The 6,806-nt window shown below is 44.4% G+C and overlaps 1 pseudogene across 1 annotated transcript; it reads left to right on the top strand.

The window, feature by feature from the left end:
- The first annotated feature begins 892 nt into the window (after positions 1-892).
- On the top strand, positions 893-1,786 carry LOC306653598 (dehydrodolichyl diphosphate synthase complex subunit NUS1-like; annotated as a pseudogene). Its single transcript has 3 exons — positions 893-901; positions 1,081-1,505; positions 1,582-1,786. The product of its transcript is annotated as a dehydrodolichyl diphosphate synthase complex subunit NUS1-like (transcript).
- The last annotated feature ends 5,020 nt before the right edge of the window (positions 1,787-6,806 follow it).

The raw sequence follows: 6,806 nt of genomic DNA, 5'->3' as shown, positions 1-6,806 counted from the left end.
AAATGGCTTTTTAATCTTGTACTCCATGATTCTGTTCTCTCAAGTTCCTACCTAAACATTGCAACACAGGAAGTAAAAATGGGAAGATCTCATATGTACGAATCTTCTTTACCTTGAGAACTTTTACCTAAGGATTTCATGGGCTCCCCCATTCTTTCAATATCTGACTGACCCTAATTTGATCCAAAAATCACACTCTGGTCTGATAAAGATGTTTCACATGATCCTTTACTAGAGTAATTATGGCTAAAATAATTTTTTCCCAGAACTTATGTATCTTTGTTTTGGAGTTCATGGTTTTGTGGCAAATTCATGTTTCAATCCTACACACATAAATTAATATACCTTGTAATGATCAGTCTTGTTTTATCTAACCATATTTTTCCCTCTACTTGTTTTTTTCCTGCCGTCTTTATTCAGAGTTCAATTGCTCAAGGGAAAGCACAAAACTCCTTGTTTCCTGTTGGTTTTTATGTATATTTATACATACCTGTGTACTGTGTATTGTCCATGTGTCTTTGTCTATAATCCCTTACAATTTATAAAAATTGGCTTGTAGATAAATGAGCACTCAAAAATTAGAATCGTGAAAAAGGGTGTGGATCCAAAAGCCTTTTAGAGGATGTGACTTAAATCTTTAGTAAAAGAGTTCCATTTAAATTGATTAAAGAGATAAGAGTACAGTGTTTTTTAAAATTATGCACAAGTTTTCCTAGGTGGTCAGGCAATTAACAGTGTGTTGGTTTCTGTACAATGTGTGAAGTATAATATCCATTGCTTCCAGGATTCAGCTTTAGCAGGGAAAGGACGGCTAACACGGGTAACTACACCTGTCTGATGACTTGGTTTTACAGATAAGAATGAGTAAGGGGAAGGAGGAGGAAGATGGCGGATGGGGAAGGTAAGGTGTCAGCAGTGGGAAGGGGCTCGGGCCTGCGGCAGGTGGGGGGACACGGAGCGACGGCCTGTGACGGCAGCAGGGGAGGATGAAAGCCACCACACCACGGTGTGCTTGGGAGGCAGTCATGGGAGCCTGAACACTGTAAGAGTTTGGCGGGGCTGCAGGAGGTGGTGTAACAGGTGCTCCATGTGCTGCTTTGCCTGTGGCACAAGCTCACCTCCTGGCTCTGCTTTTGGTTTGGTGCCTGGAACTGGATCTGGAGGTGCTGCTACCGTGCAGCCTCCACTGCAGTCCTAGCACCACTCAGCTTTATGCTCATAAGCACCAGGCAGTAGGCAGGAACCCCTGTCACCACCAGCACCCTCGCTGGGGGGCCTGGTCGGGTCACTGCCCAACCCTGGATGCACTGGTGCACAGATGACCATTTCCTGTAGAAGTTGTCTGTACACATGGGCCTGGTGATCACCACGAGGAGCAGGAGCCCAGTTTCTTGGACATCACCAGCATCGAGGTGTGGCGTATGGCCATGGGTATCTCCTACATTAGCGTCTACGACCACCAAGGTATTTTCAAAAGAAAAATACAACCAGAGAAACAAGCAGTTGTACCCCATTGTATACAATGAAACAAAATAAATAAAGAAAAGAAAAAAGTAAGAAAAAAAAAAGAAATAATTCCAGATTGATGATGAAATTTTAAAACAACAGCAAGAACTTCTGGGTCTAGATTGTTCCAAGTACTCACCAGAGTTTGCAAATATAATGACAAAGATGATCAAGTTTTAAATTGCCATTTGGCAGTGAAGGTGCTGTCCCCAGAAGATGGAAAGCAGACATTGTGAGAGCTGCTCAGGACTTCTGCCAGGCATTCCCCAGGGCCCCTTGAAGTGTCATGGTCTATCTGATCTCATCTGCGAGTGACAAGTGAGGGGTGTGAAATAGCTCCAGTTATTCAAAGAAAGAAGACAGCACAGGCAGTCAGCCACTAACCAAGGGCAGCTGGGAGGGTGCTGAGGGGGCCACATCTCTGCAGCTGTAGGGCAGGAGCTGAGGGAGGGTGGCAGATTGCAGGGAGCCTCACCTGGAAGCCCAGTGAACCTCGCTGCTACTTTCTGGGCTCTGCCCAGGAGCTACGGCCTGAACCCCAGTAGGGTCACCTGGGGCATGCACGTGGTGAACCTGGACAGTGCCCTGGGCCCCCTGAGCCATCAAGGACAGCACACACCTGTGGTGCAGGGAGCGGGTTCCCTTCACCTTTGTAAAGACCCTAAGAGCCCTTCTGAGGCTCCTCAGGATTTAGACCCTCCACCCACAGCCAGGCAGCTTCTAGGACAATAAATAGGACATAACCTCTAAAATAAATAGGTATGCATCATAAAGTATACAGTGCATATTATATAGTTAGATAAAAATATTTTTATATAATCACATTACAATAAGGTAAATTGAATATAATTCAGACTGAGTTTGTCTGCTTAGTGGCTAGTTCTGGGGGAAAAACCAGCACAGACCCAGGTGGTCCCAGGAGGCTGGAGTAATCAGATGGAGACCCAGGGCCTCCCCAACAGCTTCGCTGCATCTAAGGGCTTCACCTGTGCAGCACTGAGTTCACCAAAATGTGGCAAAGCTGAATCTCCTTCAGTCTGTGGTGCCTGGGGACAAAGCCCTCCCAGATCAGGGAGAAGTGAGGACTGGGGTCCCCAGGAATGCTGCTGACACAAGCCACTGCTTATTTTCTGTGGGACCCTTGGGCTCAGCTATGGGCTGATACATAATGACAGTTTCTGACAAAGACCCAGGAAGGAACCTGTCCGCAGTGTTCCATATTGAAACAAACTGCAGCTCTTCAGGTAGAAGGAAGTCCTCCAAACTCAGAAGCACAGATGGGAAGGAGGAGGCTGGAGCTCGGATATGGCCAAGTCATTCGATTGGGGACTGCAGAGCAACACCAGGAGAGCTGTGCAGAGCCTGGAGCACGTGGCAGGGAAATCATCACCACAGAGAAGCAGGACAGGGCGCAGCAGCCTCATGGGCCAGCTCCCCTGGTGACATGGAAGTACAAATGTGCCACACCATCACAATGCCAGCACTGTGTGCCATGTCATCCAGCCAGCCTCGTGGGACTGAAGAGGATTGCATGGACACAGGAGCAGGGAAGACCAGCACTAGCTCATGTGAGGACGAGAGGAGCAAGAGGACCTCACAGGATCTGGGTCAGGTGCAGGGCCAACGCCCAGGTGAGAGGGCAAGTCTGGCTCCAGCAGCAAGTCAAAAAAAAACATTCAGATCGCCAGAGACACAGATGCAGTTGTAAGTTGAATATGAGACCAGAGAGAGCAAAATGATGGGGACAGAAGAGGAAGCAAGGCAAGACAGGCTGGTGCCACTGCACCAATACTGGCAGAGGGCCAGTGTCAGGCAGGAAGGTTACCAGAGAAAAAGAAAGCCAAGGATGAACCCATGGGCACTGGGCACACCCTAAGTCTAGATGCACTTAGCAAGACCGCCTAGGGACTGCTGCTCAAAAACGGACACATCATTATTAAAGTGTGGTGTCTTAAAATGTCTCTCTCTCCCTCTCTTTTTATTTTATTTTATTTTATTTTTTAGACTGGGAATTGAACCCAGGGACACTTAAACACTGAGCCACATCCACAGTCTGTTTTATTTTATTTTTTTCTTTTGAGACAGGGTCTTACTAAGTTGTGTAGGGCCTCACTAAGTAGCCTACACTGGCCTCAAACTTAGGATCCTCCTGCCTCAGACTCCTGAGATGCTGGGATTTCAGGAGTGAGACACCACACCAGCCAAACCTTGTATAACCAATAAAACAGACAAGAAAAGTCCATGAAGATAAGAAAGATCTAAACAGCACATGACGAGCTTGACATGATGGCATACGTAAAACACCACATGCTAGCTGTATATACTGGACCCTGAAAAAATGTCCACCTGTAGACAGATGAATCAGTAGGTAATGCTCTGTCAGAATTAGGCCACAATGAGAACAAGACCAACTGAATCTGCCCACCTTATGTTAACTTTATTTATTTATTTGTTTTTATTTTTAATTTTTTTTTATTTTTACAGACTGCATTTTGATTCATTGTACACAATTGGAGTACATCTTTTCATTTCTGTGGTTGTGTACAATGTAGATTCATACAGTAACTTTTAAAGATGGATTTTCTTGAGAACTACACAAAGCTCCTAACACTGCACTTTGCAACTGTGGATTGCAACTACAGAAAAGCTACATAGATGTTCTAGTTTCTGTAACTTTCTTGAACACAAATAATTCTTGCATAGTCTTTAACCTGATAATGAGAAATATATAAATCAAGATTACTAGCGTAACTCTTTAGATATGCATCTTCATCAGAGAGCAGAGCTCCACCTGATGTGAGCTTAAACTTCAAAGTCTTTTTTTTATTTTTAAATTATTTAATTCTATTTTATTCGTCTATTTTTTTATGTGGTGCTGAGGATCAAACCCAGTGCCTCACATTTCCTAGGCAGGAGCTCTACCACTGGGTCACATCCCCAGCCCCTATCTTCAAAATCTTTGTTTGTGAGTTTTTATTTTTCTAATCCCCTATTGCCCCTCAACAGAACCCATAATTTTAATCACACTGGATGTTGCAGTGGTGTTCATCACACAGTGGACAAGGTCCTGGGGATCTACGGCTTGTCTCATCCAGCAAGTACAATGAAGACTCGGCTCTCAGATGGATTTTTGAGGTCTTTATTTTTATGGGAGAGCTCTGAGCCGAGTGCCTGGTTCTTCTTTCTCTGCGGCCGTCTTCTTCTTCTTCTCGCCGCACAGCTCTCTCTCTTTGCTGCGAAAAGTACGCAGCTTTATAGGATGTAACAGCCAATCACCTAATGGGTCAGGTGTTTGGCTTGTGGACACTTAATGGTGGGTAATGAGGACATGTACTGATCACGAGCTAAGAACGGACGCAGAAGAGATCAGTCAGCCAATAGAAAGCACTTCCTTAAAGTTGTTTTTCTTTGCGGTTGGGATTCTCGGCGCCATCTTAGGGCGAGGCCAGCTACCACTGCGGGCCCTACAGGGCAGCAGCCTCCAACATCTCCCCCCTTTCTGTTTTATTAATGGGCTTAGGATCAGGTCATCATGATAGCTCATGTGGCGAGCACCATCCTTACCCGTCATCGGAATTCTGACCTCCAGGCGTCAGAACCCTATCTTAGGTTGGTATGGGCCCCCATGAGCCTATCTATGACTCTGGATCCCCGGGATTGTGCCTGTCTTAGGTTGCATAACAGCAGAACATATTCTTACCCGTCATTGGTATCTCACCCATCTTGGGATGAGGACCTGTCTTAGGTTGATATATGTCTCTGTTTGCTTACCCGTCATTGGCTACCGATCCAGCATATTTAGCCACACGTGGGGAGATGTGCCAGTTTCAAGCACCATAAGTGCCATTTTGATGGTCTGACATTCTCCCTGTTGTTGGCATCTTACGTGCATAAGGCATCAGACCATTAGTCCAAATCCCAATACCATAAGTGTTCCAAGAGCCATGATGTCTGCCCATATTTTAGTAAAACTGAAGATGTTTTTGAGTGATTTGAAGATTGCTGAAATAGGGTCAATGTGAACTCTAGTGGAGTTCAGTTTAATAATCTCTAATCCTAATTGAGTGGTAAGGTTATCAAGAGTATAAGACCAGTTTGAGGTTAGGTATATACCAAGCTGTCTTGTGAGATTAGAAATATGTGTCTGATTTTTCCACTCAACAGTAGTAACACATAGTCCTGGGGTAGTATAAATAATCCTAATCCCATAACTTGTAACATGTCTATCTGTTGTTGTAATAAATCTACTTGCTGGTTTACTATAAGTATGCCAGCCCTTAAGTGGGCATCGATAACCTTTTGTGTTTGTAAAGCTGAGGTGGCTCTTTCAGCTATATTATTGACAGCTTGCGCTGTTGGTATTGTAGTAGCTAATGCTGTTGCTGCTGCCACAGCTGCAGCAGCAGACACAGCCACCGCTGTAACCACTGCTGCTGTAATGCTGAAGTCTCTTTTGTTTCTGGACAAAATCACAGGCAGCTCTTCATCAGTTATGGAGACTGGTAGAGGCAAGAAAGTAGGAACACGCATAATCACTGCAACAGAAAACTGGGAGGCATTCCAACATTGTGAAAGGAAACAAGTTATGTTAGCATCAGAACAATTTAGGACAGTAGTACTATGGTTAGTTAATAGAAACATGAAAGGGGGTGACACACAAACTAGTGGGAGGAAAGGTTATGCTTCTATTACAGGTAAGAGACTGAGTAGCAGATAGGAAAGAAGAATTGTCCCAATTAGAGGAGTTCCACTGCACAATTATGTTCTGCTCTCAGAAGGCTGAAAAATGACTGTATATTAGTACATCCTTTTGTGTTAGAAAGCAGAAGCCAGTTATCATAAAGATTGACACGTTTCATTCCTAAGTGAACATCATTATTGGTAAAATCATCTCCGTAGGAAGTCATATTGGGTGAAAAGAAGAAACCGTACTGAACAGGAGCAGCAGCTCCAGCATGTTGGCAATTAGACCGTGTGGGGGGAGAAGAATACTTAGGATTGCAAGGGGGTGGATTCGAGGAGTTAGAAAGTCGTTTCTGTTGGCATGGTGTTTGCGTGGTGTCCATGCTCTCATAAAGACAGCATCACATTTTAACCTTTTTAAAGATTCTGTTGTTATGGAATCATTGTTGTCGCACTCAAAGCTATCATCCCTACAGCTTGGAAGTTTGGGGATTCTAAGGCATTATAAAATACTCCTAAGGTTTGTTGATGTAGAGAAATACATGGGTCTTCAGTTGTATTCTCAGCACTATTGTTGGACCATATTTGAAAGCACAAGGTTCCTGGTAAAGAAAAAG

This window comes from Sciurus vulgaris (genome assembly GCF_902686455.1).
Source record: "Sciurus vulgaris genome assembly, chromosome: 2".
NCBI lineage: Eukaryota > Metazoa > Chordata > Mammalia > Rodentia > Sciuridae > Sciurus > Sciurus vulgaris.
Note: the sequence above shows the minus strand (reverse complement) of the source record. Positions and strands in the feature narration are given on the sequence as shown.